The sequence below is a fragment of the Leuresthes tenuis genome, unplaced genomic scaffold, assembly GCF_036924035.1.
Source record: "Leuresthes tenuis unplaced genomic scaffold, fLeuTen1.0.hap1 SCAF_3, whole genome shotgun sequence".
Classification (NCBI taxonomy): Eukaryota; Metazoa; Chordata; class Actinopteri; order Atheriniformes; family Atherinopsidae; genus Leuresthes; species Leuresthes tenuis.
In genome coordinates, this window is record NW_027325357.1 from 30,308,374 (window position 1) to 30,332,634 (window position 24,261).

General features: G+C 40.7%; 4 non-coding genes across 4 annotated transcripts; 3 read left to right on the forward strand and 1 right to left on the reverse strand.

Annotated features, from left to right (window-relative positions):
• Positions 1-7,408: 7,408 nt before the first annotated feature.
• LOC140304259 (U5 spliceosomal RNA) lies at positions 7,409-7,522 on the reverse strand. The gene has a single exon (XR_011915252.1). It is a non-coding gene; the product is annotated as a U5 spliceosomal RNA (small nuclear RNA).
• Positions 7,523-20,151: 12,629 nt separating this feature from the next.
• Positions 20,152-20,265, forward strand: LOC140304261 (U5 spliceosomal RNA). Its single transcript, XR_011915254.1, has one exon. It is a non-coding gene; the product is annotated as a U5 spliceosomal RNA (small nuclear RNA).
• Positions 20,266-20,573: 308 nt separating this feature from the next.
• On the forward strand, positions 20,574-20,764 carry LOC140304264 (U2 spliceosomal RNA). Its single transcript, XR_011915257.1, has one exon. It is a non-coding gene; the product is annotated as a U2 spliceosomal RNA (small nuclear RNA).
• Positions 20,765-21,175: 411 nt separating this feature from the next.
• Positions 21,176-21,289, forward strand: LOC140304262 (U5 spliceosomal RNA). Its single transcript, XR_011915255.1, has one exon. It is a non-coding gene; the product is annotated as a U5 spliceosomal RNA (small nuclear RNA).
• The last annotated feature ends 2,972 nt before the right edge of the window (positions 21,290-24,261 follow it).

The following is a 24,261-nucleotide window of genomic DNA, read 5'->3' on the forward strand; positions in this document are numbered from 1 at the left end:
TTTCATGACAAATGAATGAACATCACAAATCAGACATCATTCATTTCCTCCTTCGTTTCTCTGTCTACAGTAGAGCCCTGTGTAGGACTGTTTTCTTCACCCCGCTCCCGCTGAATTTCTTACCATTACCACCGCAACGTGTGTGTTACACTCCTGCCCGCAGCCGCAAAACTTTCAGAATTTATGCCCGCACAATAAAAGAAATGCATTGATTTTGTGTCTTCTCCCGTCCCGCAGGAGAAAACACGTACTTTTTATAGGCTATTAATAAAGAGATTCACAGACAATTGAGAAACTTCTCCAAATATCACACTTGCCTTGCTTTGTCTTTGTGCTGTAAAGACCTTCTTTGAGCTTCTTTTCCACATCATTTAATGACATCCTGTGGCTAGGCTACATCTCGATCTCACAGTGTTTTTAGCCGCCAGCCGCCAGCTGTTGAGTTGTGAACGAATCAAAACTGTTTCCTGTGCAAGGAGCCATAACCCGAGGAGTTGACTCGTGAATGAATCAAAACTGTTTTCTGTGTGAGGAGCCATGACCCGAGGAGTTGACTCGTGAACGAATCAAAACTGTTTCCTGTCCTGCTGACTGAGCTTATGCAGCTGCCGCCTGCCATGTGGCGAGAGAGGGTACTGCATGGAAATTAATTAATCATTTCTGTTTCCTGTCATGCTGACTGAGTTTATGCAGCAGCCGCCTGTCATATGGGGAGGAAGGGTACTGCATGAAAACGAATGAATCACTCACTGAGACTACTCGTTACTCCCGAGTCATATAAACGATTAGTTAATATTGAACGAATCGTTGGCGAACGACACATCACTACTTTGTTGGTTTGACTGTGGCTTTACCGTCTTTAATTTGTTGGCAAAAGATTTAGGGAAATCTCTGAAGAGGTGATTTAATTCTCCACAGAGATTACATTTCCTGCCATTTGGACACTCTCCAAAAGTGTGCCCAATTTCTCTGCACGTCCCACATATCACCTTGGTACAAGCCTCAACCAGGTGCCCATGCTCACCGCACTTGCGGCAGAGCTTGGGCTTTCCCTGGTAGTGGATGTAACCTCGGTTTACATCCACTACCGGGAGCGGAGGTGTTCGGCTGTGAGTAGGTGTGAATGTCCGACCATAATTGCTGAAAAATGTGTTAGAAAAGGTAAGAATGCCGGATCATTCATTATCAAAAGCGGGAGAGGTGTTCGGCTGCAAGAAGCTGTGAATGTCCAGCCATAATTACTCACAAACGGGTAAGAAAAGGTAGTATTGCCAGACCATACATGATCAAAACAGGGAGCGGAGGTGGTTCAGCTGCAAGAAGGTGTGAATGTCCGACTAAAGTTCAAATATATTAACAAAAGCGGGAGGAGAGGTCTTCGGATGAGAGTGGGTGAGAATTTCCAAACATAATATATAAAATGCGGTGAAAAAAAAGGTGTGATAGAACACTAAAAGGTGGAGCGGAAATGTTCGGCTGCAAGAAGGTGTGAATGTCCGACTATATTTTGTGAAAAGCAGGTGAAGCAAGGTCTGAATGCCCAATCTTACATCATCAAAAGCGAGATCAGAGGTGTTTGGCTGCAAGAAGGCCATAGTTTGCCAAAAGCGACTAATGACCGATTAAATATCAACAAAAGTGGGGGCGGAGGTCTTCGGATGCAAGTGGGTGTGAATATCCCACCATACAAGTATGGTGGAGAGGAAGCTGTGAATGGCCGACCATAGTTTGCAAAAAGCGGGTGAGAAAAGGTGCGAATGTCCAACCATACATGATCAAAACAGGGAGCGGAGTTGTTTGGCTGCGACAAAGTGTGAATGTCCACCCATAATTAAGGAAAAGCGGACAAAGAGTAGGTTTGAATGCCCAACCATACATCATAAAAGCAGGAGTGTATGTGTTCGGCTACAAGAAGGTTTGAATGTCCGAGCATAGTTTGTAAAAAGCGGGTAACAAAAGGTTCAAATGCCCGACTATACACCATCAAAAGCGGGAGCGGAGGTGTTCCGCTGTAAGACGGTGTGAATGTCCGACCATAGTTGGTAAAAAGCGGGTAAGAAAAGGTGCGAATTCCCGACAATGTATGATCAAAAGAGGGAGCTGAGGTTTTCGTCTACAAGAAAGTTTGAATGTCCGACCATAGTTTGTAAAAAGCGGGTAACAAAAGGTTCGAATGCCCGACTATACACCATCAAAAGCGGGAGCGGAGGTGTTCCGCTGTAAGACGGTGTGAATGTCCGACCATAGTTGGTAAAAAGCGGGTAAGAAAAGGTTAAAATACCCGACTGTACACAATCAACAAAGAACAACATTGGATTTTGCAGTAGAAGAAGTTGAAATCGATCTAGACATTGATAAATATGAAGGACAAAGCAGTTTCCACTTGGTTTGAGTGAAGGAATGAATTTTATAGCAAAATCCGAAATCATGCATAACTCCTCAAAAGGAACGTATTGCTCAACCAAAGGGATGCTTCTTTCTCATTCAGGGTAATATGAGGAACTTTATGCTTGATACATTTTTAGACATGGATAACTATGAAGGACAAAGCAGTTTTAACATGGTTTGAGTGAAGGAATTCATTTTATGCATAAAATCCCAAATCATGCAGAACATATGAAAAGAAGCTTATTCTCGGATTCCTGATCCTTCAATGTTGCTCTTTCTTATACTGCAAAATCCAATGTTGTTCTTTGTTGAAGTCGATCTAGACATTGATAAATATGAAGTTAAAAGCAGTTTTAACATAGTTTGAGTGAAGGAATTAATTTTATAGTAAAATCCCAAATCGTGCAGAACTCATGAAAATAAGCTTATTCTCGGATTCCTAAAACTTTAGATTTGCTCTTTCGTTTACTGCAAGATACAGAGTTGTTGTCTTTTTTGTTTAAATCTATCTAGACATTGATAAATATGAAGGTAAAAGCCGTTTTAACATAGTTTGAGTGAAGGAATTCATTTTATAGATAAAATCCCAAATCATGCAGAACTCCTCAAAAGGGGCGTATGGCTTAATAACAAGTGTGGTTCTTTGTCATTCAGGGTAATATGAGGAAGTTTATGCTTGAAATATATGTAGAAATGGGTACATATGAAGGACAAAGCAGTTTTAAGATTTGCTCTTTCTTTTACTGCAAAGTACAACGTTGTTTTTTGTTGAAATCTATCTAGACATTGATAAATACCAGCCGAACATCTCTGCTACCGCTTTTGATAATTTATGGTTGGGCATTCTTACCTTTTCTTACCCGCTTTTTACAAGTTATGATCTGACATTCACACCTACTTGCAGTCGAACACCTTCTCTCCAGCTTATGATCATGTGCGGTTTGATATTCGAAAATTTTCTTTCATGTTTTCTAGCAATTATTGATGGACATTCAGACCGTCTTACAGCGGAGCTCCTCCGCTCCCTCTTTTGATGGTGTATGGTTGGGCATTCGCACCTTTTCTTACCCATTTTTGAGTAATTATGGTTGGACATTCAGACCTTCTTACAGCCGAACACCTCCGCTGCCGCTTTTGATGGTGTATAGTCTGGATTTCGAGCCTTTTCTTCTCCGGTTTTTACAAATTATGGTTGGACATTTAGACCTTCTTGCAGCCGAAAACCTCCAATCCCTCTTTTGATCATACATTGTCGGGCATTCGCACCTTGTCTTACCCGCTTTTTACAAACTTTAGTCGGACTTTCACACCTTCTTGCAGCTGAACCATCTCCGCTCCCTGTTTTGATCATGTATGGTCTGGCAATACTACCTTTTCTTACCCGTTTGTGAGTAATTATGGCTGGACATTCACACCTACTTGCAGCCGAACACAATGCACAACCATACATCAAAAGCAGGAGTGGATGTGTTCGGCTACAAGAAGGTTTGAATGTCCGAGCATAGTTTGTCAAAAGCGGGTAAGAAAAGGTTCGAATGACCAAACATAAACCATCAAAAGAGGGAGCGGAGGTTTTCGGCTACAAGAAGGTTTGAAGGTCCGACCATAGTTTGTAAAAAGCGGGTAAGAAAAGGTTCGAAATCCCGACTATACACCATCAAAAGCGGGAGCAGAGGTGTTCCGCTGTAAGACGGTGTGAATGTCCGACCATAGTTGGTAAAAAGCGGGTAAGAAAAGGTTAAAATACCCGACTGTACACAATCAATAGCGGGAGCGGAGTTGTTCGGCTACAAGAAGGTGTGAAAGTCCACCCATGGTTTGTAAAAAGCGGGTAACAAAAGGTTCGAATGCCCGAATATATACCATCAAAAGCGGAAGATGAGGTGTTCGGCTGCAAGAAGGTGTGAACGTCCGACCAAAGTTTGTAAAAAGCAGTTAAGAAAAGGTTCGAATATCCAACCAAACATAATCAAAAGCGGGAGCAGAGCTGTTCGACTGCAAGTAGGTGTGAATTTCAGATCATAATATACAAAAAGCTGATGAGAAAGGGTGAGAATGCCCGAATATACACCATCAAATGCGGGAGCGGAAGTGTTCGGCTGTAAGTAGGTGTGAATGTCCGACCATAATTGCTGAAAAATGTGTTAGAAAAGGTAAGAATGTTGGATGTTAAAACTGCTTTGTCCCTCATAGTTATCCATGTCTAAAAATGTTTGAAGCATAAACTTCCTCATATTACCCTGAATGAGAAAGAACCACACTTGTGATTAAGCCATACGTTCCTTTTGAGGAGTTCTGCATAATTTGGGATTTTGCTATTAAATCAATTCCTTCACGCAAACCGAGTGAAAACTGCTTTTACCTTCATATTTATCAATGTCTAGATCGACGTCAACAAAGAACAACATTGGACTTTGCAGTAGAAGAAGTTGAAATTGATCTAGACATTGATAAATATGAAGGACAAAGCAGTTTCCACTTGGTTTGAGTGAAGGAATTCATTTTATACATAAAATCCCAAATCATGCAGAACGTATGAAAAGAAGCTTATTCTCGAATTCCTGATCCTTCAGTATTGCTCTTTCTGCTACTGCAAAATTTAATGTTGTTCTTTGTTGAAGTCGATCTAGATATTGATGAATATGAAGGACAAAGCAGTTTTAACATAGTTTGAGTGAAGGAATTCATTTTATAGCAAAATCCCAAATCATGCAGAACGTATGAAAAGAAGCTTATTCTCGCATTCCTGATCCTTCAGTATTGCTCTTTCTGCTACTGCAAAATTTAATGTTGTTCTTTGTTGAAGTCGATCTAGACATTGATAAATATGAAGTTAAAAGCAGTTTTAACATAGATTGAGTGAAGGAATTCATTTTATAGCAAAATCCCAAATCATGCAGAACGTATGAAAAGAAGCTTATTCTCGGATTCCTGATCCTTCAGTATTGCTCTTTCTGCTACTGCAAAATTTAATGTTGTTCTTTGTTGAAGTCGATCTAGACATTGATAAATATGAAGGACAAAGCAGTTTTAACATAGTTTGAGTGAAGGAATTCATTTTATAGCAAAATCCCAAATCATGCAGAACGTATGAAAAGAAGCTTATTCTCGGATTCCTGATCCTTCAGTATTGCTCTTTCTGCTACTGCAAAATTTAATGTTGTTCTTTGTTGAAGTCGATCTAGACATTGATAAATATGAAGGACAAAGCAGTTTTAACATAGTTTGAGTGAAGGAATTCATTTTATAGCAAAATCCCAAATCATGCAGAACGTATGAAAAGAAGCTTATTCTCGGATTCCTGATCCTTCAGTATTGCTCTTTCTGCTACTGCAAAATTTAATGTTGTTCTTTGTTGAAGTCGATCTAGACATTGATAAATATGAAGGACAAAGCAGTTTTAACATAGTTTGAGTGAAGGAATTCATTTTATAGCAAAATCCCAAATCATGCAGAACGTATGAAAAGAAGCTCATTCTCGGATTCCTGATTCTTCAGTATTGCTCTTTCTGCTACTGCAAAATTTAATGTTGTTCTTTGTTGAAGTCGATCTAGACATTGATAAATGTGAAGTTAAAAGCAGTTTTAACATAGTTTGAGTGAAGGAATTCATTTTATAGCAAAATCCCAAATCATGCAGAACGTATGAAAAGAAGCTTATTCTCGGATTCCTGATCCTTAAGTATTGCTCTTTCTGCTACTGCAAAATTTAATGTTGTTCTTTGTTGAAGTCGACCTAGACATTGATAAATATGAAGGACAAAGCAGTTTTAACATAGTTTGAGTGAAGGAATTCATTTTATAGGAGAATCCGAATTCGTGCATAACTCGTAAAATAGAGCTTATTTTCGGATTCCTGAAGAATGAGTCTGGTTCTTTCTCATAATACAAAGTTTGTTGTTTATTGTTGAAACTTCATCAGAAGTGAAGAAATAAATGAATGCCTATCAACAAATGTGGGATCTAAACTCTAGTGCTTCCTCTAAAATAATTTCCTTTCTCAATTCAGAAATGTGTGTGTGTAAGTCACAACACCTGTGTCACCAAAACGGCATTCTTTTCTCTCTTTTCTCTACACTCTGCACTGTGAGCACACACACCAAATCAGAAAGACTTTTTTCTCTCTTTTCTACATTATGGACTGTGGGGACACAAAACCGCTCTCTCTTTTTTTTTTTTTGATTGTGTGCCAGGGCGTTGTCTCACGTATTAGATTATGCTTAAGATACGAATGGGTTTATCAGTCACATCAGAATCCATACATACTGATCCTCCCGTAATAAAATGGTCGGATCTTATCAAACACACTTTTTTTCTTGTGACAATCAAGTCAGCGAAACAGCGTATACACGTCAAGACACTGAATCAAGTTTGCCACAAGAACTCATAAGTTTGGCAGTATTGCTCTGCCGTCAGCAATCATACACCCATTTTATTTTCGTGAGACATGTGCAGGCACCTGTTCATCTACTGTTCTATCACTATGAATTAGTTTATCTATTATCAATAAGGATACTTCTACAACTACTATCAAAGTATGTCCGGACTTCTTAGTGCTTTACCGTCTTTAATTTGTTGGCAAAAGATTTAGTGCAATCTCTGAAGAGGTGATTTAATTCTCCACAGAGATTACATTTCCTGCCATTTGGACACTCTCCAAAAGTGTGCCCAATTTCCCTGCACTTCCCACATATCACCTTGGTACAAGCCTCAACCAGGTGCCCATGCTCACCGCACTTGCGGCAGAGCTTGGGCTGCCCCTGGTAGTGGATGTAACCTTGGTTTTCGAGGTGGCCAGAGTGTCTCTTTGCATCTCCGCCCACCCGCTGCACTGAGCACTCTTCAGCCCTTTTAAATGGTATAACTTTGCACTCCAGCACGCTCCAGCGAGCACCATTCATGCAACAACTTTGCACTCCAGCTTCGAACTTTGGCACAGTCGCAACAAGTAAGGCGACTCTACTCAGAGATGTCACTCTGAACAGTAACAAGATTTATTTTGCACAGACAGAAAGGGCTTCACCCGCAAAGGTAAAGCCTGCCAAAAATAGAAACAACTCATTAGTGCTGCTCTCCACGGAAATCTTTAGTAAAAGGCGAAAGACTTGTACGTTATGAAGAGAAACCAGAGTACGATTATCCGTCACTGCGGGAGCAGGGCATCGGGCTAGTTGGCATAGCCACCTTCCCCATGGTGAGCTTTGCTTGGTTGAGACGCTTGCTCCCCCCCTTGCTCCTCGGCTGACCAAGTAGGAACAATCGGGCCCTATTCGATGGCTGCCTTGTCTTTTACTCTGTGCAAAAGACAATGCCGCCACAAACACCACGGGAACACTGTATTGAGGCTTTGTTCTGACCGCTCATTCAGTGTCGCGTTTCTTTCAAGCAATTCTCCCGGTTAGCCCGCACTCGGCTCGCTCCCAGAGCCGTGTTAAAGTCTACTTCGCATTTACTCTCTTTTCTCAGCAGACTCTTGGGATGTTATCTATAAAATTAATTCCTTCACTCAAACTATGTTAAAACTGCTTTGTCCTTCATATTTACCATGTCTAGAAAGATTTAAACAAAAAAAACAACGTTGTACTTTGCAATAAAAGAAAGAGCAAATCTAAAGTTTCAGGAATCCGAGAATAAGCTTACTTTCATGAGTTCTTCACGATTTCGGATTTTGCTATAAAATGAATTCCTTCACTCAAACTAAATTAAAACTGCTAAACCACTAATCTGTTACATGTAAGGCAGATGTCAAATTCACCGAAATAAGATCTAATGGTATTCGGCCAATCGAGCTGTAGTTGAAGAGTTTGTGAATAAAGGTGTGCACACACATAGTGAGCTGTAGGAAAATAGGCAGGGAGCAATGCCGGCTCTGGTATATGTTCTTGTATGTTGTCTGACTGTTTGATTTGAATGTGTTGGGTAAGTGTCCTGTTGAATGTTACATGTTTGGGCTTTGACACGCTTCACTGTGGTTGTTAACTGTGTGGTGTGTCCTGAAATGTTATATGTTTGGGCTGTGTGACATGCTTAATGCTTGTCAGTAGCTACCCACTTATTCACATATAGCAACTGACAACATAAGAACTCCGGACATACTTTGATAGTAGTTGTAGAAGTATCCTTATTGATAATAGATAAATAAACTAATTCATAGTGATAGAACAGTAGATGAACATGTGCCTTCACATGTCTCACGAAAATAAAATGGGTGTATGATTGCAGACGGCAGAGCAATACTGCCAAACTTATGAGTTCTTGTGGCAGACTTGATTCAGTGTCTTGACGTGTATACGCTGTTTCGCTGACTTGATTGTCACAAGAAACAAAGTGTGTTTGATAAGATCCGAGCATTTTATTACGGGAGGATCAGTATGACTGGATTCTGATGTGACTGATAAACCCATTCGTATCTTAAGCATAATCTAATACATGAGACAACACCCTGGCACACAATCAAAAAAACAAAAGAGAGAGCGGTTTTGTGTCCCCACAGTCCATAATGTAGAAAAGAGAGAAAAAAGCCTTTCTGATTTGGTGTGTGTGTGCTCACAGTGCAGAGTGTAGAGAAAAGAGAAAAGAGAGAAAAGAAAGCCGTTTTGGTGTCACGGGTGTTGTGACTTACACACATTTCTCTGAATTGAGAAAGGAAATTATTTTAGAGGAAGCACTAGAGTTTAGATCCCACATTTGTTGATAGGCATTAATTTTTTTCTTCACTTCTGATAAAGTTTCAACAATAAACAACAAACTTTGTATTATGAGAAAGAACCAGACTCATTTTTCAGGAATCCGAAAATAAGCTCTATTTTACGAGTTATGCACGAATTCGGATTCTCCTATAAAACAAATTCCTTACCTCAAACCAAGTTAAGACTGCTTTATCCTTCATATTTATTCATGTCTAATCAAGTTTCAACGATAAACAACGTTGTACTTTGTAGAACGAGAAACAACTTCTTCAGCAATAAGCATCTCTCGACATATGACGAAGTACAGATTTTGCTATAAAATTAATTCCTTCTATCAGCCTGAATTAAAACTGTTTGTCCTCCTTATTTATCCACGTCAAATCAAGTTTCAACAATTAAAAAAATGTTGTAGTTTGAGAAAGAACAATTAATCTTCAGCAATCAGTATAAAAAGAGGGTAAGAAAAGGTGCAAATGCCAACCATACTGCAAGTAGGTGTGAATGTCCGACCATACACCATTTAATGCGGGAGCGGAAGTGTTCGGCTGTGAGTAGGTGTGAATGTCCGACCATAATTTCTGAAAAATGTGTTAGAAAAGACTAGAATGCCGGACCATACATCATCAAAAGAGAGAGAGGTGGTGTTCGGCTGCAAGTAGGTGTGAATGTCCAGCCATAATTACTCACAAACGGGTAAGAAAAGGTAGTATTGCCAGACCATACATGATCAAAAGAGGGAGCGGAGGTGTATGGCTACAAGAAGGTGTGAAAGTCCGACCATGGTTTGTAAAAAGCGGGTAAGAAATGGTGCGAATTCCCGACAATGTATGATCAAAAGAGGGAGCGGAGGTTTTCGGCTACAAGAAGGTTTGAATGTCCGACCATAGTTTGTATAAAGCGGATAAGAAAAGGTTAAAATACCCGACTGTACACAATCAATAGCGGGAGCGGAGTTCGGCTACAAGAAGGTGTGAAAGTCCACCCATGGTTTGTAAAAAGCGGGTAACAAAAGGTTCGAATGCCCGAATATATACCATCAAAAGCGGAAGATGACGTGTTCGGCTGCAAGAAGGTGTGAACGTCCGACCAAAAAAAGCAGTTAAGAAAAGGTTCGAATGTCCAACCAAACATAATCAAAAGCGGGAGCAGAGCTGTTCGACTGCAAGTAGGTGTGAATTTCAGATCATAATATGCAAAAAGCTGATGAGAAAGGGTGAGAATGCCCGAATATACACCATCAAATGCGGGAGCGGAAGTGTTCGGCTGTAAGTAGGTGTGAATGTCCGACCATAATTGCTGAAAAATGTGTTAGAAAAGGTAAGAATGTTGGATGTTAAAACTGCTTTGTCCCTCATAGTTATCCATGTCTAAAAATGTTTGAAGCATAAACTTCCTCATATTACCCTGAATGAGAAAGAACCACACTTGTGATTAAGCCATACGTTCCTTTTGAGGAGTTCGGCATAATTTGGGATTTTGCTATTAAATCAATTCCTTCACGCAAACCGAGTGAAAACTGCTTTTACCTTCATATTTATCAATGTCTAGATCGACTTCAACAAAGAACAACATTGGACTTTGCAGTAGAAGAAGTTGAAATTGATCTAGACATTGATAAATATGAAGGACAAAGCAGTTTCCACTTGGTTTGAGTGAAGGAATTAATTTTATAGCAAAATCCGAAATCATGCATAACTCCTCAAAAGGAACGTATTGCTCAACCAAAGGGATGTTTCTTTCTCATTCAGGGTAATATGAGGAACTTTATGCTTGATACATTTTAGACATGGATAACTATGAAGGACAAAGCAGTTTTAACATGGTTTGAGTGAAGGAATTCATTTTATACATAAAATCCCAAATCATGCAGAACGTATGAAAAGAAGCTTATTCTCGGATTCCTGATCCTTCAGTATTGCTCTTTCTGCTACTGCAAAATTTAATGTTGTTCTTTGTTGAAGTCAATCTAGACATTGATGAATATGAAGGACAAAGCAGTTTTAACATAGTTTGAGTGAAGGAATTCATTTTATAGCAAAATCCCAAATCATGCAGAACGTATGAAAAGAAGCTTATTCTCGGATTCCTGATCCTTCAGTATTGCTCTTTCTGCTACTGCAAAATTTAATGTTGTTCTTTGTTGAAGTCGATCTAGACATTGATAAATATGAAGTTAAAAGCAGTTTTAACATAGTTTGAGTGAAGGAATTCATTTTATAGCAAAATCCCAAATCATGCAGAACGTATGAAAAGAAACTTATTCTCGGATTCCTGTTCCTTCAGTATTGCTCTTTCTGCTACTGCAAAATTTAATGTTGTTCTTTGTTGAAGTCGATCTAGACATTGATAAATATGAAGGACAAAGCAGTTTTAACATAGTTTGAGTGAAGGAATTCATTTTATAGCAAAATCCCAAATCATGCAGAACGTATGAAAAGAAGCTTATTCTCGGATTCCTGATCCTTCAGTATTGCTCTTTCTGCTACTGCAAAATTTAATGTTGTTCTTTGTTGAAGTCGATCTAGACATTGATAAATATGAAGGACAAAGCAGTTTTAACATAGTTTGAGTGAAGGAATTCATTTTATAGCAAAATCCCAAATCATGCAGAACGTATGAAAAGAAGCTTATTCTCGGATTCCTGATCCTTCAGTATTGCTCTTTCTGCTACTGCAAAATTTAATGTTGTTCTTTGTTGAAGTCGATCTAGACATTGATAAATATGAAGGACAAAGCAGTTTTAACATAGTTTGAGTGAAGGAATTCATTTTATAGCAAAATCCCAAATCATGCAGAACGTATGAAAAGAAGCTTATTCTCGGATTCCTGATCCTTCAGTATTGCTCTTTCTGCTACTGCAAAATTTAATGTTGTTCTTTGTTGAAGTCGATCTAGACATTGATAAATATGAAGGACAAAGCAGTTTTAACATAGTTTGAGTGAAGGAATTCATTTTATAGCAAAATCCCAAATCATGCAGAACGTATGAAAAGAAGCTTATTCTCGGATTCCTGATCCTTCAGTATTGCTCTTTCTGCTACTGCAAAATTTAATGTTGTTCTTTGTTGAAGTCAATCTAGACATTGATAAATATGAAGGACATGGCAGTTTTAACATAGTTTGAGTGAAGGAATTCATTTTATAGCAAAATCCCGAATCATGCAGAACGTATGAAAATAAGCTTATTCTCGGATTCCTGATCCTTCAATGTTGCGCTTTCTTCTACTGCAAAATACAATGTTGTTCTTTGTTGAAGTCGATCTAGACATTGATAAATATGAAGGACAAAGCAGTTTTCACTTGGTTTGAGTGAAGGAATTCATTTTATAGTAAAATCCGAAATCGTGCAGAACTCATGAAAATAAGCTTATTCTCGGATTCCTAAAACCTTAGATTTGTTCTTTCTTTTACTGCAAGATACAACGTTGTTTTTTTTTGTTTAAATCTATTTAGACATTGATAAATATGAAGGTAAAAGCCGTTTTAACATAGTTTGAGTGAAGGAATTCATTTTATTGATAAAATCCCAAATCATGCAGAACTCCTCAAAAGGGGCGTATGGCTTAATAACAAGTGTGGTTCTTTGTCATTCAGGGTAATATGAGGAAGTTTATGCTTGAAATATATGTAGAAATGGGTACATATGAAGGACAAAGCAGTTTTAACATAGTTTGAATTCATTTTAAAACAAAATCCCAACACATGCAGAACTCATGAAAAGCTTATTCTCGGATTCCTGATCCTTCAGTCTTGCTCCTTCTTATATTGCAAAGTACAACGTGTTTTTTTTGTTTAAATCTATCTCGGAATTGATAAATATGGAAGGACAAAGCAGTTTTAACTTAGTTTGAGTGAAGGAATTCATTTTATAGCAAAATCCGAAATTCCTGAAACTTTAGATTTGCTCTTTCTTTTACTGCAAAGTACAACGTTGTTTTTTGTTGAAATCTATCTAGACATTGATAAATACCAGCCGAACATCTCTGCTACCGCTTTTGATAATTTATGGTCGGGCATTCGCACCTTGTCTCACCCGCATTTACAAACTTTAGTCGGACTTTAACACCTTCTTGCAGCTGAACCACCTCCACTCCCTGTTTTGATCATGTATGGTCTGGCAATACTACCTTTTCTTACCCGTTTGTGAGTAATTATGGCTGGACATTCACACCTACTCACAGTCGAACACCTCCGCTCCCGCATTTGATGGTGTATAGTTGGACATTCTCACCCTTTCTAATCAGCTTTATGCAAATTATGATCTGAAATTCACACCTACTTGCAATCGAACAGCTCTGCTCCCGCTTTTGATTATGTTTGGTTGGATAATCGAACCTTTTCTTAACTGCTTTTTACAAACCATGGTCGGACTTTCACAACTTCTTGTAGCCGAACAACTCCGCTCCCGCTATTGATTGTGTACAGTCGCGTATTTTAACCTTTTCTTACCCGATTTTTACCAACTATGGCCAGACATGCACACCGTGTTACAGCGGAACACTTCCGCTCCCTCTTTTGATGGTGTATGTTCGGGCATTCGAACCTTTTCTCACCCACTTTTTACAAACCATGGTCGGACTATCACACCTTTTAGTAGCCTAACAACTACGCTCCCGCTATTGATTGTGTACAGTCGGGTATTTTAAGCTTTTCTTACCCGCTTTTTGCCAACTACATTCGGACATTCACACGTCTTATAACGGAACACCTCCGCTCCATCTTTTGATGGTGTATGTTCGGGCATTCGAACCTTTTCTTACCCGCCTTTTACAAACTATGCTCGGACATTCAAACCTTCTTGTAGCCGAACACATCCACTCCTGTTGTTGATGATGTATGATTTGGCATTCGAACCTACTTGTTGCCCGCTTTTCATTAATTATGGGTGGACATTCACACCTTGTCGCAGCCAAACACCTCCGCTCCCTGTTTTGATCATGTATGGTTGGACATTCGCACCTTTTCTCACCTGCTTTTTGCAAACTATGGTCGGCCATTCACAGCTTCCTCTCCACCATACTTGTATGGTGGGATATTCACACCCACTTGCATCCGAAGACCTCCGCCCCCACTTTTGTTGATATTTAGTTTGTCATTCGCACCTTACCCGCTTTTGGCAAACTATGGCCTTCTTGCAGCCAAACACCTCTGATCTCGCTTTTGATGATGTAAGGTTGGGCATTCAGACCTTGCTTCACCTGTTTTCACCAAATATAGTCGGACATTCACACCTTCTTGCAGCCGAACACTTCCGCTCCCGCATTTGATGGTGTATAGTCGGGCATTCTCACCCTATCTCATCAGCTTTTTGCAAATTATGATCTGACATTCACACCTACTTGCAATCGAACAGCTCTGCTCCCGCTTTTGATTATGTTTGGTTGGATAATCGAACCTTTTCTTAACTGCTTTTTACAAACTTTGGTCGGACGTTCACACCTTCTTGCAGCCGAACACCTCCGCTTCCGCTTTTGATGGTATATATTCGGGCATTCGAACCTTTTCTTACCCGCTATTTACAAACCATGGTCGGACTTTCACAACTTCTTGTAGCCGAACAACTCCGCTCCCGCTATTGATTGTGTACAGTCGCGTATTTTAACCTTTTCGAACCCGATTTTTACCAACTATGGCCAGACATTCACACCGTGTTACAGCGGAACACTTCCGCTCCCTCTTTTGATGGTGTATGTTCGGGCATTCGAACCTTTTCTCACCCACTTTTTACAAACAATGGTCGGACATTCAAACCTTCTTGTAGACGAACACATCCACTCCTGCTTTTGATGATGTATGGTTGGGCATTCGCACCTTTTCTTACCCATTTTTCAGTGATTACGGGTGAACATTCAGACCTTCTTGCAGCTGAACACCTCCTCTCCCGCTTATGATCATGTGTGGTTTCATATTCGAAAATTTTCTTTCATGTTTTCTAGCAATTATTGCTTTTTGCGTTTTTACAAATTATGTTTGGACATTCAGACCTTGCAGCCGAAAACCTCCACTACCTCTTTTGATCATACATTGTCAAGCATTCGCACCTTGTCTTACCCGCTTTTTACAAACTTTAGTCAGACATTCACACCTTGCAGCTGAACCACATCTGCTCCCTGATTTGATCATGTATGGTCTGGCAATACAACCTTTTCTTACCCGTTTGTGAGTAATTATGGCTGGACATTCCCACCTACTTGCAGCCGAACACAATGCCCAACCATACATCAAAAGCAAGAGTGGATGTGTTCGGCTACTAAAAGGTTTGAATGTCCGAGCATAGTTTGTCAAAAGCGGGTAAGAAAAGGTTCGAATGACCAAACATACACCATCAAAAGAGGGAGCAGATGTGTTCGGCTACAAGAAGGCGTGAAAGTCCGACCATGGTTTGTAAAAAGCGGGTAAGAAATGGTGCGAATTCCCGACAATGTATGATCAAAAGAGGGAGTGGAGGTTTTCGGCTACAAGAAAGTTTGAATGTCCGACCATAGTTTGTATAAAGCGGATAAAAAAAGGTTTGAATGCCCGACTATACACCATCAAAAGATGGTGTATAGTCGGGCTTTCGAGCCTTTTCTTCCCCGGTTTTTACAAATTATGGTTGGACATTCAGACCTTGCAGCCAAAAACCTCCGCTCCCTCTTTTGATCATACATTGTCAGGCATTCGCCCCTTGTCTTACCCGCTTTTTACAAACCATGGTCGGACTTTCACACCTTCTTGTAGCCGAACACCTCCGCTACCGCTATTGATTGTGTACAGTCGGGTATTTTAACCTTTTCTTACCCGCTTTTTACCAACTATGGTCGGACATTCACACCTTCTTGCTGCCGAACACTTCCGCTCCACCTTTAAGTGTTCTATGGGGCATTCACACCTTTTTTTTCACCACATTTTATAGATTATGGTTGGAAATTCTCACCCTCTTTTCTTTTCTTTCATGTTTTCTAGCAATTATTGATGGACAATCAGACCTTCTTGCAGCTGAACACATCCGCTCCTGCTTTTGATGATGTATGGTTGGGCATTTGCACCTTTTTTTACCCATTTTTCAGGAATTATGGGTGGACACTCAGACCACCCATAATTCAGACATTCGGACCTTCTTGCAGCCGAAAACCTCCTGAAAACCTCTTACATTGTTGGGCATTCGCACCTTGTCTTACTCGCTTTTTACAAACTTTAGTCGGACATTCACACCTTCTTGCAGCCGAACAACTCCCCTGCCGCTATTGATTGTGTACAGTCGGATATTTTAACCTTTTCTTACCCGCTTTTTGCCAACTATGGTTGGACATTCACACCGTCTTACACCGGAACAGCTCCGCTCCCTCTTTTGATGGTGTATGTTCGGGCATTCGAAACTTTCCTTACCCGCCTTTTACAAACTATGCTCGGACATTCAAACCTTCTTGTAGCCGAACACATCCACTCCTGCTTTTGATGATGTATGGTTGGGCATTCGCACCTTTTTTTTTACCCATTTTTCAAGAATTATGGGTGGACATTCTTACCTTCTTGCAGCTGAACACCTCCTCTCCCACTTATGATCGTGTGCAGTTTGATTTTCGAAAATTTTCTTTCATGTATTCTAGCAATTATTGATGGACATTCAGACCTTCTTGCAGCTGAACATCTCCACTCCCGCTTTTGATCATACATTGTCAGGCATTCGCACCTTGTCTTATCCGCTTTTTACAAACTTTAGTCGAACATTCACACCTTCTTGCAGCCGAACACGACCTCTCCCGCTTTTGATGATGTATGCTCCGGCATTCTTACCTTTTTTAACACATTTTTCAGCAATTATGGTCGGAGATTCACACCTACTCACAGCCGAACAACTCCGCTCCCGCATTTGATGGTGTATAGTCGGGCATTCTCACCCTTTTTCATCAGCTTTTTGCAAATTATGATCTGACATTCACACCTACTTGCAGTCGAACAGCTCTGCTCCCACTTTTGATTATGTTTGGTTAGATATTCAAACCTTTTCTTAACTGCTTTTTACAAACTTTGGTCGGACGTTCACACCTTCTTGCAGCAGAACACCTCCGCTTCCGCTTTTGATGGTATATATTTGGGCATTCGAACCTTTTCTTACCCGCTTTTTACTAACAATGGTCGGACTTTCACACCTTCTTGTAGCCGAACAACTCCGCTCCCGCTATTGATTGTGTACAGTCGGGTATTTTAACCTTTTCTTACCCGCTTTTTACCAACTATGGTCGGACATTCACACCTTCTTACAGCGGAACACCTCCGCTCCCTCTTTTGATGGTGTATGTTCGGGCATTCGAACCTTTTCTTACCCGCTTTTTACAAACTATGGTCATACATTCAAACCTTCTTGTAGCCGAACACATCCACTCCTGCTTTTGATGATGTATGGTTGGGCATTCGAACCTACTTGATGCCCGCTTTTCATTAATTATGGGTGGACATTCACACCTTGTCGCAGTCAAACACCTCCGCTCCCTGTTTTGTTCATGTTTGGTTTGACATTCGCACCTTTTCTCACCTGCTTTTTACTATGGTCGGCCATTCACAGCTTCCTCTCCACCATACTTGTATGGTGGGATATTCACACCCACTTGCATCCGAAGACCTCCGCCCCCACTTTTGTTGATATTTAGTCGGTTATTCGCACCTTACCCGCTTTTGGCAAACTATGGCCTTCTTGCAGCCAAACACCTCTGATCTCGCTTTTAAGGATGTAAGGTTCGGCGTTCAGACCTTGCTTCACCTGCTTTTCACCAAATATAGTCGGACGGTCACACCTTCTTGCAGCCGAACACTTCCGCTCCACCTTTTAGTGTTCTATGGGGTATTCCCACCTTTTTTTTCACCGCATCTTATAGATTTGGTTGGAAATTCTCACCCACTCTCATCCGAAGACCTCTCCTTCTGCTTTTGTTAATATATATAGGCATTCGAACCTTTTCTTACCCGCTGTTTACAAATTATGGTCGAACATTCACACCTACTTGCAGCTGAATACTTCCGCTCCACCTTTTAGTGATGTATGGTTGGCATTTGCACCTTTTCTTACCCTCTTTTTATACTGATTGCTGAAGATTAAGTTGTTCTTTATCAAACTACAACATTTTTTTTAATTGTTGAAACTTGATTTGAAGTGGATAAATAAGGAGGACAAACAGTTTTAATTCAGGCTGATAGAAGGAATTAATTTTATAGCAAAATCTTTACTTTGTCATATGTCGAGAGATGCTTATTGCTGAAGAAGTTCTTTCTCATTCTACAAAGTACAACGTTGTTTATCGTTGAAACTTGATTAGACATGAATAAATATGAAGGACAAAGCAGTCTTAACTTGGTTTGAGTTAAGGAATTCGGTTTATAGGAGAATCCGAATTCTTGCATAACTCGTAAAATAGAGCTTATTTTCGGATTCCTGAAGAATGAGTCTGGTTCTTTCTCATAATACAAAGTTTGTTGTTTATTGTTGAAACTTCATCAGAAGTGAAGAAATAAATGAATGCCTATCAACAAATGTGGGATCTAAACTCCACTGCTTCCTCTAAAATAATTTCCTTTCTCAATTCAGAAATGTGTGTGTGTAAGTCACAACACCCGTGTCACCAAAACGGCTTTCTTTTCTCTCTTTTCTCTACACTCTGCACCGTGAGAACACACACCAAATCAGAAAGGCTTTTTTCTCTCTTTTCTACATTATGGACTGTGGGGACACAAAACCGCTCTCTCTTTTTTTTTTTTGATTGTGTGCCAGGGCGTTGTCTCATGTATTATATTATGCTTAAGATACGAATGGGTTTATCAGTCACATCAGAATCCATACATACTGATCCTCCCGTAATAAAATGGTCGGATCTTATCAAACACACTTTGTTTCTTGTGACAATCAAGTCAGCGAAACAGCGTATACACGTCAAGACACTGAATCAAGTTTGCCACAAGAACTCATAAGTTTGGCAGTATTGCTCTGCCGTCAGCAATCATACACCCATTTTATTTTCGTGAGACATGTGCAGGCACCTGTTCATCTACTGTTCTATCACTATGAATTAGTTTATCTATTATCAATAAGGATACTTCTACAACTACTATCAAAGTATGTCCGGACTTCTTATGTTGTCAGTTGCTATATATGAATAAGTGGGTAGCTACTGACAAGCATTAAGCATATCACACAGCCCAAACATATAACATTTCAGGACACAACACACAGTTAACAACCACAGTGAAGCATGTCAAAGCCCAAACATGTAACATTCAACAGGACACTTACACAACACATTCAAATCCAACAGTCAGACAACATACAAGAACATATACCCCAGCCGGCATTGCTCCCTGCCTATTTTCCTACAGCTTACTATGTGTACGCACACCTTAATTCACAAACTCTTCAACTTATACTCTTTTACCGAAGCTGCTACAGCTCGATTGATCGAAAACCCTTAGATCCTATTTCGGTGAATTTGACATCTGCCTTACATGTAACAGATTAGCGGTTTAGCAGTTTTAATTTAGTTTGAGTGAAGGAATTCATTTTATAGCAAAATCCGAAATCGTGAAGAACTCATGAAAGTAAGCTTATTCTCGGATTCCTGAAACTTTAGATTTGATCTTTCTTTTCCTGCAAAGTACAACGTTATTTTTTTTTATTAAATCTTTCTAGACATGGTAAATATGAAGGACAAAGCAGTTTTAACATAGTTTGAGTGAAGGAATTCATTTTATAGATAAAATCCCAAGAATCTGCTGAGAAAAGAGAGTGAATGCGAAGTAGACTTTAACACGGCTCTGGGAGCGAACCGAGTGTGGGCTAACCGGGAGAATTGCTTGAAAGAAACGCGACACCGAATGAGCGGTCAGAACAAAGCCTCAATACGGTGTTGCCGTGGTTTTTTGTTGCTGCCTTGTCTTTTGCACAGAGTAAAAGACAAGGCAGCCATCGAATAGGGCCCGATTGTTCCTACTTGGTCAGCCGAGGAGCAAGGGGGGGGAGCAAGCGTCTCAACCAAGCAAAGCTCACCATGGGGAAGGTGGCTATGCCAACTAGCCTGATGCCCTGATCCCGCAGTGACGGATAATCGTACTCTGGTTTCTCTTCATAACGTACAAGTCTTTCACCTTTTACTAAAGACTTCCGTGGAGAGCAGCACTAATGAGTTGTTTCTATTTTTGGCAGGCTTTACCTTTGCGGGTGAAGCCCTTTCTGTCTGTGCAAAAGAAATCTTGTTACTGTGCAGAGTGACTTCTCTGAGTAGAGTCGCCTTACTTGTTGCGACTGTGCCGATGTTCGAAGCTGGAGTGCAAAGTTATTGCTTGAATGGTGCTTGCTGGAGCGTGCGGGAGTGCAAAGTTATACCATTTAAAAGGGCTGAAGAGTGCTCAGTGCAGCGGGTGGGCGGAGGTGCAAAGTGACACTCTGGCCACCTATGGCCATAAAAAGAACACCGCTACAAGTGCGCATTGTGCCAGGAAGGGCCCTCGGACGTGAACCAGTGGACAGTTATCGCTTCTCGGCTTTTTGGCTAAGATCAAGTGTAGTATCTGTTCTTATCAGTTTAATATCTGATATGTCCTCTATACGAGGACTACATATTAAATGGATTTTTAGCAATAGGATTTGAAAAAGGAGCTTGCTCCGTTCACTTCAAGCATCGACCCGGTACTGCAGTGCCGCTGGGAACGGTGCGCTCTCCTCTGCTCTTGTGAAAAAGCAAACAGCGGTGCAGGATGGAAGTGTCAGGGAGCCCAAGATGAAACTTTATTTTAGTCTGCTGAGAAAAGAGAGTGAATGCGAATTAGACTTTAACACGGCTCTGGGAGCGAGCCGAGTGCGGGCTAACCGGGAGAATTGCTTGAAAGAAACGCGACACCAAATGAGCGGTCAGAACAAAGCCTCAATACGGTGTTCCCGTGGTGTTTGTGGCGGCCTTGTCTTTTGCACAGAGTAAAAGACAAGGCAGCCATCGAATAGGGCCCGATTGTTCCTACTTGGTCAGCCGAGGAGCAAGGGGGGGGAGCAAGCGTCTCAACCAAGCAAAGCTCACCATGGGGAAGGTGGCTATGCCAACTAGCCTGATGCCCTGATCCCGCAGTGACGGATAATCGTACTCTGGTTTCTCTTCATAACGTACAAGTCTTTCACCTTTTACTAAAGACTTCCGTGGAGAGCAGCACTAATGAGTTGTTTCTATTTTTGGCAGGCTTTACCTTTGCGGGTGAAGCCCTTTCTGTCTGTGCAAAAGAAATCTTGTTACTGTGCAGAGTGCCTTCTCTGAGTAGAGTCGCCTTACTTGTTGCGACTGTGCCAAAGTTCGAAGCTGGAGTGCAAAGTTGTTGCATCAATGGTGCTCGCTGGAGCGTGCGGGAGTGCAAAGTTATACCATTTAAAAGGGCTGAAGAGTGCTCAGTGCAGCGGGTGGGCGGAGATGCAAAGTGACAATCTGGCCACCTCGAAAACCGAGGTTACATCCACTACCAGGGGCAGCCCAAGCTCTGCCGCAAGTTCAGTGAGCATGGGCACCTGGTTGAGGCTTGTACCAAAGTGATATGTGGGAAGTGCAGAGAAATTGGGCACACTTTTGGAGAGTGTCCAAATGGCAGGAAATGTAATCTCTGTCTAGAATTAAATCACCTCTTCAGAGATTGTCCTAAATCTTTTGCCAACAAATTAAAGACGGTAAAGCCACAGTCAAGCCAACAAAGTAGTGATGTGTCGTTCGCGAACGATTCGTTCAATATCAACTAATCGTTTATATGACTCGGGAGTAACGAGTAGTCTCAGTGAGTGAATCATTCGTTTTCACGCAGTACCCTTCCTCCCCATATGACAAGCGGCTGCTGCATAAACTCAGTCAGCATGACAGGAAACAGAAATGATTAATTCATTTCCATGCAGTACCCTCTCTCGCCACATGGCAGGCGGCAGCTGCATAAGCTCAGTCAGCAGGACAGGAAACAGTTTTGATTCGTTCACGAGTCAACTCCTCGGGTTATGGCTCCTCGCACAGGAAACAGTTTTGATTCATTCACGAGTCAACTCCTCTGGTTATGGCTCCTTGCACAGGAAACAGTTTTGATTTGTTCACGAGTCAACTCCTCGGGTTATGGCTCCTTGCACAGGAAACAGTTTTTATTCGTTCACAACTCAACTGCTGGCGGCTGGCGGCTAAAAACACTGTGAGATCGAGATGTAGCCTAGCGACAGGATGTCAATAAATGATGTGGAAAGGAAGCTCAAAGAAGGTCTTTACAGCACAAAGACAAAGCAAGGCAAGTGTGATATTTGGAGAAGTTTCTCAATTGTCTGTGAATCTCTTTATTAATAGCCTATAAAAAGGACGTGTTTTCTCCTGCAGGACGGGAGAAGACACAAAATCAATGCATTTCTTTTATTTTGCGGGCATAAATTCTTAAAGTTTTGCGGCTGCGGGCAGGAGTGTAACATACACGTTGCGGTGGTAATGGTAAGAAATTCAGCGGGAGCGGGGTGAAGAAAACAGTCCCACACAGGGCTCTACTGTAGACAGAGAAACGAAGGAGGAAATGAATGATGTCTGATTTGTGATGTTCATTCATTTGTCATGAAATCATAATTAATTAGTGGTCTTCGGTTTTTGTAGATATGTATAGTGTTGTGTGTAAATAGATAAATGATAATGTAATAATGTGAATAGATACTTTTGAAAATTATATCAAAATATTGATTTTGTGTTATACTCTACCATAAAATAATAATAATAATAATAATAATAATAATAACAATAATAATAATAATAATAATAATAAGACACAATAAATGCACTATTTAACATTTTAGGGAACTTATTGTTCCTTTTTTCTCACTTATTTGTGTTACTAATTGTCAAAATCAATGTGAGTTTTACATTCACTTGTTCTCTACGTGATAGGGCTGAACGATCGTGACAGCTACCGAGTCAGTGTCGGGCTTTAAACAACAATGGCAGGGAGGATACAGACACGAGTCACCTTATTGTGTATTTGTTTTCATAGGTTTTCACATGGTTTGAATTGTTTGTGGCATTTTGTGTATTGTATTTTGTTAGCTCAGCTGAAGCAAACTATGTTGCCTTCAGTGTTAAGTGTTTAGAACCGTGGCATTTTTGTGCAACGCCCACAGTAGGGCTACAGCGCCACCTGCTGGAAAAATGAACGAAATGATTCGTTCAAAGATTTGTTCAATTTACTGTTCGAGAGTAAATGATCCGATTCAGCCAAAAGAGTCAAAGTTCCCAACACTACAACAAAGAGAAGGACCAGAGGTGGCAGTTGGTGAACAAAGTGAAGAGGTTGACCCAATAAATTCAAACTTCCCGCCAAAAGCTTGGATTGGAAGTGAGGTGCAAAAAGGGGAGGGGCCTGTAGAGGCCTCACCACTCAGTGCTGAAGTCTGTGAGAATTCACAGGCAGAGGGTGGAGCTACGCTAAATGAGGAGGAAGAGCAGACAGGTGAGTCTAGTGAAGATACTCACCTCCCCGAAGGTCAACAGCCGAAGAGGACGGCATCTGAGTTGTCCTCTGATTCCCCAGTGGTATCAGAGAAGAGGGGAAGGGTTAGGTCCCTTTCAGACAGTTCTTCAGTGGAAGAACCTAGAGTCTTCCCCTCCGACTCACCAAATGAGGTCTCCTTTTTAACTTTAGCTCTGCAATCAACCCCCAGGGACTCAAAGTTAAATGCAACATTGCGTCAGAGGCCAACACCGAGAGTCCGAAAAGGAAATATAGATCACCCTACTCACTTTTCACCTAAAGAAATTAAGGAAGAGCTAGTTTCCCAAGAAATAACCTGAGTGTGTAATTTGTTTTGATAACTTAGAAAAACGAAAATGACATACCTACTTTCCTTTATCCTTTTAATGGTTCTCACCTTCTCAACACTAAATGTGAGAAGTGTGCAATCAAAGACAAGAGCCCAGAGTATTTTATCCTTCTTAGACTCCATAAAATCAGATGTGCTTTTAATACAAGAATCTGGACTACCTTTTTTAAAAAACGATAGACAATGGGAGGAAATGTGGCCCCATTTATCGATATGGAGTGGCTCAAATCAAAATAAAAATGATGGTGTGGCCATTCTAATTAAAAATCCGCATGTTCTGGTGAAAGGTAGCACAGTGGTGAGAGACGGACGGGCACTTTTAGCACACTTGAATTTTATGGGGCAAGACTTAAA